A 9842-nucleotide genomic window follows, 5' to 3' on the forward strand; every position below is an offset into this window, starting at 1 on the left:
ATATGTCAACACTTAGAAAATATATATAACTCAGTGAACCAATATTTTCCAAAGACCAAAATAAAAGATCCATTCGAAGTGCAAGATGGGCCAATGGATTATAAATGTCACAAAATATGAGAAGTTTGTTAAGGTTTCAGACTCCACATTCCAACTAACCTTTAAGAAACTACCATTTGTCCGGTGTTGGTACAGTATTAAAGAATAATATCCATAATTATCCGCAAGAGCTATTAAAATACCCTTCTCCTTCTCAATTACCTATCTGTATGAGGTCAGATTTTCTTCATATTCTTCAACTGAGACTGTACTTCAAGAGACTGAACACAGAAATAGCTGTGAGAATCCAGCTCTTTTCTATTAAACCAGACATTAGCAAAAATGTAAAACAATGTCCTCCTCTCAACATTTTTGTTTTGGAAAATAGTTATTTTTCATTTAAAATGTCATTTGTGATAAATGTAATGGTTGTATTATTATATTAAATGAATTCATAAATTAGTAATTTTAAAAACTGCCTTGGTTTTAATTTCCAATACAGTAAACAAAAGTTCATGACATCCTTAACAATTTTTAAGAGCATGAAGTTGACTTCAGAATAAACCAGCTTCCTTTCAAGGTGGCCAATCTGACACCCGGTTTCTTTAAGGACAAAGCCAACCCTCACGAATGACTCGCTCCTATCAATGAGTGTCCTTGTACGGCACATGTTTTTAGTACTCACTGGCTCTCAGTGTTCAAAAAACGTTTTTATGCATATGTCCAGGCCGTGAGGACAGCCATGGACCAGGTCTGAAATCATCTGTCACAGCATCTGGCCCCAAAAAAGTGCCTTAGGTGGGAAAGACTAAGATGACAACACCAGTTTTTTGAGATTAACACTGAAAAATCCAATAAAGCTACAGCCTCATCTTTGCCAGTGGAAACTAAAGAAAGAAAACTTCCGGCTGGGGGCGGGAGCTCAAAGTTAAGAGATGAACAGGACAACTGACCCTGGACATGGACAACAGCTGCCACTGTGGCGAGCTCCTGCCCAAACAAATGACCAAGCAAATCAAGTCAACGCAGCAGTTCTCCCTGACTCTGGGGAACTTCCCTCTCTGCCTTCTCTTAGAGAACCTCAGAAGTCCTCCCAAATCTTCCTCCTTCCACACTCACATTTCCTTCAAAGAAAAAGACTTGGTATGGGATTAATAGGAGGGGCCCTTGCCTGAGACCTTCCTGCAAGATCCACAAACAGCCTGACCCCCACAGACTGTCAGACTCATGAGCTCAGCACCCTGTTTGGCAACAGGAAAACCCACGGGGTGTTAGAGGCAGAGAAAGGGAAGTGAAACCCATAAACAGCTATTAAAACTACTGAGCTTCAGAGATTAAAACAAATCAAACAGGAGCCCCACATTTCCCCTGGCCCCCAGCAGAGACCCCACCACGGCCAGGCTTCCCAGATAGGTGGGACAATGAACGTCGAATTCCATGGCGCTCCCCTTCTGAGAGTTTACAAAACCTGCCAGGCATCCTGAGAGCCAAATAGGGAAACAGCAATGGGAAGTGTGGAGCATTGTTCTGACTCTCCTGAGGACCTGATATCCCAGCAGAGATGCTAGAAACAATTCTACGTATCACGCCCAGCTACCACATACATGCCAGCAAACTACAGACCCACGAACAGGGACAGAATCTAATTTCTTACCATCATCATTTTCCAAGTGCCTAGTAATTCACGTGGCGCACAGCAGGCACTCAAAAATGTTTGTTGCATAAATGGAAGAGAAAGGTGCACACCATCATTGTGGCCTGGCACCCGTATGGACAGAGAAGAAAGTCTGTACCTTTATTCATTCAATATTTACTTAGCATTTCCTCTGTACCAGACACTGTCCTAGACACAACAGGAAATAAAATAAGACCCCGCCCTTGTGGAGTTTATGTTTCAGTGAGTGTAAAGGTGAAAAGCTTAATGCTCCTCAAAAAAACCATGTTTAAGCCACAGATTCAATAATTATTTAATTAATTACTGTCACTACCAGATGCAGTGACAGGCGCCTGGGATCTGGGACCCCGCGCTAGAGAAATCACATCCATCAGTTGTCAGAGGCCCCGAGGTAAGAAAGACAGGATTACCTCTTTGGTGCATCTGTCCTCATCTGTCGGTGAACAGAAGCCACTGCGTGAGTACCATGTGCATACCCCAAAACACCACACAAGGCTGCAGGAGAGAAAGAAACCGCACATCTTTAGCTGAGAGGCACCGGGGGTCAGAAAAACAGCTCTGATACATTATAATGAAACACGAGGGCTCAGAGGGTGCTCCCAGGATGGCTCCTTCTCTGTCACTGACACATACCCTGAGATGTTGTGATTCTGAGCCTGAGTCAGCAAATATTTCCCAATCCTGGAAGTCATCTGCTCATTTCCAAGTCAGCAGACACCGGCTTTGCTGCTTCTACCAGGTGGGTGGGAGGAGCTGGTGAGGTGAGGGAGAAGCCGGAGTCCAACACTCCCCATGGGTGGCAGCTCATAAACGGAGATGGCCTGAGTCATACTTGATTCCTTGACCAGAGCCCAGTGGAGACAGCACTGGAGTCACACCCTCATCACCAGCCTCTGAGCCATGAAGGCCAAGGGCCATGTGCCACGGAAGAAGACCCGGTATCTGAAACCTGATGCGAGAGGCCGTCTTCTCCCTGCCAGGCTCAAGCGTGTGCCCAGCTCTCCTGACATCACCGAACTCAGCTGCTGCGAGTGGCTCCTCCCTCTGGATCCAAAGGCACAGAGGAAGGCCCTGTAGTTTGGCTTCCCAGCCTGCAGGCAGCACCCTAGGAGGTGGGCCTCAGTGACAGAAGACAGCTGAAGCCTTTAGCAGCCAAAGGGCCAGGCCCTCCTGAGAGAAGCTGCACCATCCCAGGACACGCCGGGAGCTGCAGGCCCTGGGGACAGCTTGCACAACAGCCAGGACAGTGGCATTCTGTCCAAAAAAGAGGCCTACGAGCTTCCCAGGCCAGGGCCCAACACTAGCTGTCCTCTCACCGGTCCCTGGGGAGCGGGCTCTGAGGGACCACAGGTAGGACTGGAAGGCTGAGTGGGGGCAACTCTTCCTGAGTACTTGGAGGAGGAAAGCAGAAGTGGAGAGGTGAGGAGAAAGGCAGCCGAACAAAAGAGCGGGTCACTGAACTAAGGAGCTGCTGGGCTACCCCATCTGTGGGATAATGTCAGGGGCCTGTCTGCCGAGCTCTGCAAAAATCACCGAATGGGCACTTGGTCGTGGATGATGACGACTACCTACGCAGAAGACGACGGGGTGAACAAACTGCAAGAAGCTATCTGGCCGGAGCTGCTGGTGCCCAAGCTGCTCCCCAAGGACTGGGCCTGACTTCCTCTTGGGCCCTTCTTACTGGCCACCTCAGTGGAGAGTGCTACCAGTGGGTAAGCAGACAGAGCAGCAGCAAACAGCTCAAAAGAGTTGGATAAACTCCTGGGGAGCCAGATGCTGGACAAAAGGACCACCAAACACACAACCCCAGCTTCATCAGAAGGATTCACCAGAGGGACGTTTCCTATAGGAACAAGGGATCCCTTTTGGTCCTGTCTGCCCAAATCCTTCCCCTAGTGTTGCTTGGGAAAGGGGACTGGCTCAGCCTTCCACAGCCCTATTCACTCTCACAGAAAAGGGTCTGTGCACAGGAGGGCTCCAAAACTTTAAAGTTTGGTCTGGCCGATTCAGTTGGCTCTCCACCACAGCTCCTGAAGGCTGCCAATTCTGTGTTCAATTCTGGCTCAAAGGCAGAGAGCACGATCCTCAAAAGAGGAGACCCAGAAACCCAGAGCCAGGTGAAACAACAGGCTTTCATTTTTGAACCTGCGAGTGGGTCACGCTTTCAGAATCCTTCAAGATCAGACTGGACAGAGACAGAGGATATGTTATTTCCTCAACATCTCCTGAGTCCCTGAGAGGACTAACACCAAAGAAAGGAGCTCAAACTGAACTAACACATTTGTGACGAACTTTCACCTTGGCAAGAAGGTTAAACATCCAGATGCACCACGAACATGGTGGGTTCTCCAGCCCCAGAGAAGACGATGCCTGTGACTGGAAGCAAGGCAAGCTCCTGGCACTGTCTTCCTAATGCAGACCCACAGACTGCTCCGGCAGATACGACCTGATAGCCTCAGCTACGCCTGGGCAAGGGGAACAGAGCCTCAGTGTCAGCCTCCCTCTTAGAGCCACAGGAAACGAAGCTCCCAAGGGAAACAGAGGGAGAAAAACCTTCAGGAGAACCTGCTCAGTGATTTGACATCAAAAGCCCAGAACACACTCAGTGGGTTAAGAGATGCATGAGGGAAAAAGCAGCAGGTGGTTTGAGCCACCAATAACAAAAGGGATAGATAGCTGCCAGCCCCAGGGCTATCAGGCTGGCAATCTGTTTCAAAACTTGAACAGGAAAAAAATGTTCTGGAGCCAGTACAGAGGAAACAGGTTGAGGTCCACAGGCATTCTCTGGAGACTTCTCTTAGCTCTCTGGGATGGGCATAGGGTGGAGGGCGGGAGGAAGGGCAGAGACAGGCTGGGGTATCATGGTTTAAATGTGTATAATATGTCCAGAGTGTAAAGCCACAAAGCCCTGTTTCCTGGAAGGGGAAAAGAGTTGGACAAGGCCTCCAACTGCCCCTGGCACACACCCAATTCAGCGGCTGGTCTCTCCTCAAGGGTTCCTGGAAGTCAACAAACCCATAAAGGGGAAGTACTCAGCTGAGACTGGGAGAATGGTCTATAAACTGGACATTATCCCTGACGCAACACCCTAGTAAATTCTCCCACACAGACACACGTTATATTCACCTCAGACATTCAGAGCCTTACTTCAATCAAGGGGCTGCACAGCCTACCCCACGTGGATCTCATCTGTGGGTCATGGGAAAACAAAGTAGTGTCTGGAGCTTAATGCTTCTCCCAGAAGCAGAGGCAAGGAACTGGGAGGGAAAGGGAGGTGGATGACAGGAATGCAAGAGACAGGGCTGACTAGAAAGAAATCCTGAGAGTGGGGCAAAAAAAACAGGGCTTCTGCGGGGAACCAGGGTAGGAGAGGCTTAGGTAGACAGGGATTGAAGGCATGGGCTGAAAAAGCCAAGTAACAAGGTGAGAAAGCTGTGGGGGAGGAGTAATAGTGACGGGGGTGGGGGTGGGGCAGGCAATTGGAGGAAAGAGAAGACGGGGATGGGGAAAGAGAGCAAAGACTGGGAGGGCAAGGATAGGAGGACGAAGACAAGGATGATGAGGCGGGGGTGGGCGCAGAAGCTCTCCAAGGAGACCCTGGGCAGAGAGGGTCAAGGCTTTGGGGACACCAAAGAAGGGATGGAGGAAGAGATGAGAGGCAAGGGTGGGAGGGGACCCAGAGCCTGAGACGCCGGCTCTCAGAACACAGAAGTGGGAAGAGGCGAAGACACGAGGCCCAGAAGGGGCCGCAGAAGTCTGGGGGTCGAGGGGAGGAGGCCCACGGTTAGGGCTCGAAAAGCGACGGGCGTCCAAAGGCCAGGGGCGCAACGGCAGCGGGGCGGCGTGCCCGGAGAGCCACGGACAGCCGCGGCCCGCCCGGGCCCGAGTGACGGGAAGCGACGGCCGCCGGGTCGGCGGACCCCCTGCGCCTCTCGCCCCTCACTCCACTCCCCGCAGGGCCTCGCGCACCAGCCTCGCTGCTCGCCTCAGCCCGGGCCCGCGGCTCTCCCGCCTCCGCCGCTCCGCCGACCCACTTCCCAGGACCCGGACTGACCTGTCTCGGCTGCCCCAGCGCCGCCGCCGCCGCCGTCCCGCAGGCTCCGCAGGCGCCTCCGGCTCCTGCCAAAACTTTTCCCATTAATCCCCGGCTCCGCGCGGCTGCCGCGGCGTCACACGCTGCGCGGCCCGGCTCCGCCCCCGCCAGAGTGACGTCACCGGGCCGCTCGTCCACGCCCCGTTCCGCTTCGACCGCGGCCAATCACCGCACACCTGGGATCCGCCCCCTGACCCTGCCGCTCCGCCCACCGCACGCTGCGCCGGGCCCACCTGCAGCGCCCTCTGGTGCCCAGGGGAGGAGCCGGGGCGGAAGCTCCAGGACCAGTAAGACACGTCTGGCAGGTATCACAGAAGAGGATTGGAACTTGGAAGGGAACGTAGCGATTATTTTAGCACAGTCAGTCTCCTTATCCTTCCAGGGAAGAAACAGCCCCAGAGAAGGTGTGTGACTTGCAGTGAGAGGCAATACGGAGGCTGGAACCTGGATATTCCGCTGAAGAAGACTATGCTCCCTCTGATTTTCACAAAAGGGCTTTGTCCTTCAAGTTCAGTTCGGTCGCTCAGTCGTGTCCGACTCTTTGCGACCCCATGGACTGCAGCAAGCCAGGCTTCCCTGTTCATCGCCAATACCCGGAGCGTACTGAAACTCATGTCCATCGAATCGGTGATGCCATCCAACCATCTCATCCTCTGTCGTCCCTTTCTCCTCCCTCCTTCAATCTTTCCCAGCATCAGGATCTTTTCCAATGAGTCAGTTATTTCCATCAGGTGGCCAAAGTATTGGAGTTTCAGCTTCAGCATCAGTCCTTCCAATGAATATTCAGGACTGATTTCCCTTAGGATGGACTGGTTGGATCTCCTTGCAGTCCAAGGGACTCTCAAGAGTCGTCTCCAACACCACAGTTCAAAAGAATCAATTCTTCGGCCTTCAAGAGGCTTCTGTAACTAGAAATTTGGACTTCCCTGGTGATTCAGTCGGTAAAGAATCCGGGTGCAATGCGGAGACCCGGATTTGATGCCTGGGTGGGGAAGATTCCCCTAGAGAAGGAAATGGCAACCCACTCTAGTATTCTTGCCTGGGAAATCCCATGGACATAGGAGCCTACCGAACTACAGTCCGTGGTGTTGCAAAGAGTCGGACACAACTGAGCGACTAAACCACCACAACTAGAAATTTGTGGTTCTGGATTTCTTACTTATCTTCCTATTCATCTAATACACTTGCCCTGTAAATGGGGAACATCCTTCCTTCTGTTGTAGAAAATTCTGTTGTCCCTTTTTAATCCAGGTCTTTAGGACCTGGAAGGGACTTGTCATCCCAACCTTCAGATATACCATAAAAAGGTACTTAGCAGGGACGTCCCTGGTGGTCCAGTGGCTAAGACTCTGCTCTCCCAATGTAGATGGGCTGGATTTGATTCCTGCTCTGGGAACTATATCCTGCATGCAGCAACTAAAGATCCAGTGCAGCCATAAATGATTGTTGTTAGTTTGTTGTTTTTTTGTAAAGTACCTAGCAGCTGGGATGCAGTCTTTAAAAAATAAATAAATATTTATCGGCTTCTCTGAGTCTTCATTGCTGCATGCGGGCTTTCTCTAGTTCCTTTTAGTTGTGGTAGCCAGGCTTCTCATTGCAATGTCTTTTCTTGTGCAGCAGGGACTCCAGGGGCACAGGCTTCAGTAACTGTGGCCTATGGTCTCAGTAGTTGTGGTGCATGGGCTCGGTTGCCCTGAAGCAGGTGAAATCTTTCCAGATCAGGGATGGAACCCATGTCCCCTGCATTAGCAGGGAGATTCTTTTTTTTTTTTTTTATTTGTATTTTAACACCAAAAACATTTTGTGTTGGGGTATAGCCGATTAACAATATTGTGATAGTTTCAGGTGAACAATGAAGGGACTCAGCCATACATATACATGTATCCATTCTCCAGGCAGATGGATTCTTGACCACTGGACCACCTGGGAAGTCCCTGGAAGGCAATCTTATGAAAGAGATTGGATTTGTCATCTGGAGTTGAACAAACTCTGTAGGTATATTATCTCCTCTCCATCATCTTTAAAGATTACACTCCGCTCTCTCATATACTCCCCAGGATACACCCTCAGATATCTGGTTAATAGAACTGAGTGATTTTTTTCTCTCTGCTTCTCTCTTTCCTGACCTCACCCCCCACTTTGTGAAATGAATGTGCAATACTTTTGTAATTCAGACGTCAACCTCCTTGCCTTTGAGATGGAAGGAAGAATGGGTTGTGGAAGTCAAAGCCTTCCCTAAGATTTCTGCAAATTTCTGGGGGATTTATATTCTCATAAATCTCTCTGCCTCCAGGCTTCAGCTTCTGCGAGGCTGTTGCAGTCACAGTTCAGAAATGTAGAGACGAAACTCAGCCCCTCCTGAGGACTGCCCAAACCTCTTCCCACACAAAACATTCATGGGTATAGATGGTATGATGCTCCGGGCCCTGGGGCAGGATCATATGATGCATTGCAAATAGTTTAAACTCACACAGCTGACATTCTTCGTAAAGTTGATGTTTTCTGATTGGCGTTTTTCCCCTTAGGACCTGGCTTTTTCCCAAATTACTACCTCTCCTCCCTGCCCCACCATTCTCCCTTCTGCCCAACTGTGTCCAGAGAAAAAAACAAATCCCTCTGGCTTTCTAGGCGCATCTCTTCATTGCTAGGGTTCTTGCCAACATTCATGCCCTGAAGATCTCACTTCCTTCCTTTAAAAGACTCATTTCCCCTAAAGACAGCTCCTTCTCTAAAAGAAATTCTGGGAACACTGTTAAGATAGTACATTTTTTATTCCCTTTTTTTTTTTTTTAACCTTGCCACAAGTCATGTGGGATCCTGGTTCCCCTATCAGGGATCGAACCAGTATCCCCGACATTGAAAACATGGAGTCCCAACCACTGGACCACCAGGGAAGTCCCAAAGATAGTACTTTTTTTTTTTTTGATAGTACATTTTAAACCTCACTTCATTTTTATACTAAAAGTATGTGTGTGTGTATATATATATATTCACCTAAATCAGTTAGCTTCTGTTGCTTGAGTCCAAAACAGACCAATACAGCTTCCCCAGATCTTCATTTTGACTAGATTTGCCCACAGGCATAGCTCACAATGGGAAAATTTGGTTCCTGCCAAGCCTTTTCAGACCAGCCAGAGAGCTCAGCTACCAAAACCTGCTGTGATGCCCAATTACAGTGTAACGGAATGGTAACTTACGGTGTGGAATAAGGCTAGACCTGCTTTGAATTATTGGATCCGGTTGCCTCCACAGCCATTTCAAGATCCAGCCAGCAGATGGAGTCCTCCTTGGCCTCCTGAAATCGGCCTCCTCAGCCCTTCTCTGTCCTCAGCTACAGCAGGGGCCAGGGAGGCATCACTGAGCTGGTGCCTCTTTGGCCCGGAGTGACACTGGGCTTGAGAAATAGGCACTTTACATATCCTGACAACAGTTTTCAAAAAGCCTGTTACATTCCAGCCCTTCCAGTCCATTGCCCGACCTCCCCAACCCTCAGAGTGGTGACCTGGGGCAGCAATGAGCACTTTGCACATGGCCTCGAGTTTATAGGTATCTTTGAAGGCATCAGAGATTGGATACATTCTCCTTCGTCCAGGATATTGGTAAGGTCAAGGGCATTCTTTTCTAACCCTGCAATCAAAAGACAGCAAAATATCTTCTCCTGCTCCAAAAAATGTCCCTCAGAACTGTCAGCTTCTCATGCCAGTCCCAGTTCAGGGTGGTTTTCTTTTCCCTGCCTCGCCACAACCAGCAACACCTCCCGTGTCCCGTCATAGAATGGTCAAAAGCTGGGAATGGACTCCGTTTACAGGTGAGGAGACCGAGGTTTAGAGATTGTCCTGCCACCTCAAGTCTAAACACTACCTGGCTTCCAAGAACGTTTAATCAGTTCCCGTTCTATCTTTCTAGTCACAGTCCTTCGTAGTTAGTAGTCTTCAAAATTTTTGCCCCTCTACCCCTAAAAGAATATATAAGAACTAATGCAGCTCCTTGCACATTCTTAAGGTGACATCTAATGTTTTTCATATTGGTTTCAAA

At 49.6% G+C, this 9842-nt stretch overlaps 1 protein-coding gene across 3 annotated transcripts in view; it reads right to left on the reverse strand.

The window, feature by feature from the left end:
• Nucleotides 1-5924, reverse strand: part of PPARD (peroxisome proliferator activated receptor delta) — an 85502-nt gene extending 79578 nt beyond the window's left edge. For 2 of the 3 annotated variants that reach the window (XM_070361235.1, XM_070361234.1), the window contains exons 1-2: nucleotides 5769-5923; nucleotides 2125-2209 (exon numbers count right to left, since the gene is read on the reverse strand). The gene's annotated coding sequence lies outside the window, so the exon portion shown is untranslated. Of the gene's footprint in view, nucleotides 1-2124; nucleotides 2210-5768 lie in introns of all 3 variants that reach the window. The other variant, XM_070361238.1, reaches the window with a different exon arrangement.
• Nucleotides 5925-9842: the final 3918 nt, after the last annotated feature.

The sequence above is a fragment of the Bos mutus genome, chromosome 23 (assembly GCF_027580195.1).
Source record: "Bos mutus isolate GX-2022 chromosome 23, NWIPB_WYAK_1.1, whole genome shotgun sequence".
Lineage (NCBI taxonomy): Eukaryota > Metazoa > Chordata > Mammalia > Artiodactyla > Bovidae > Bos > Bos mutus.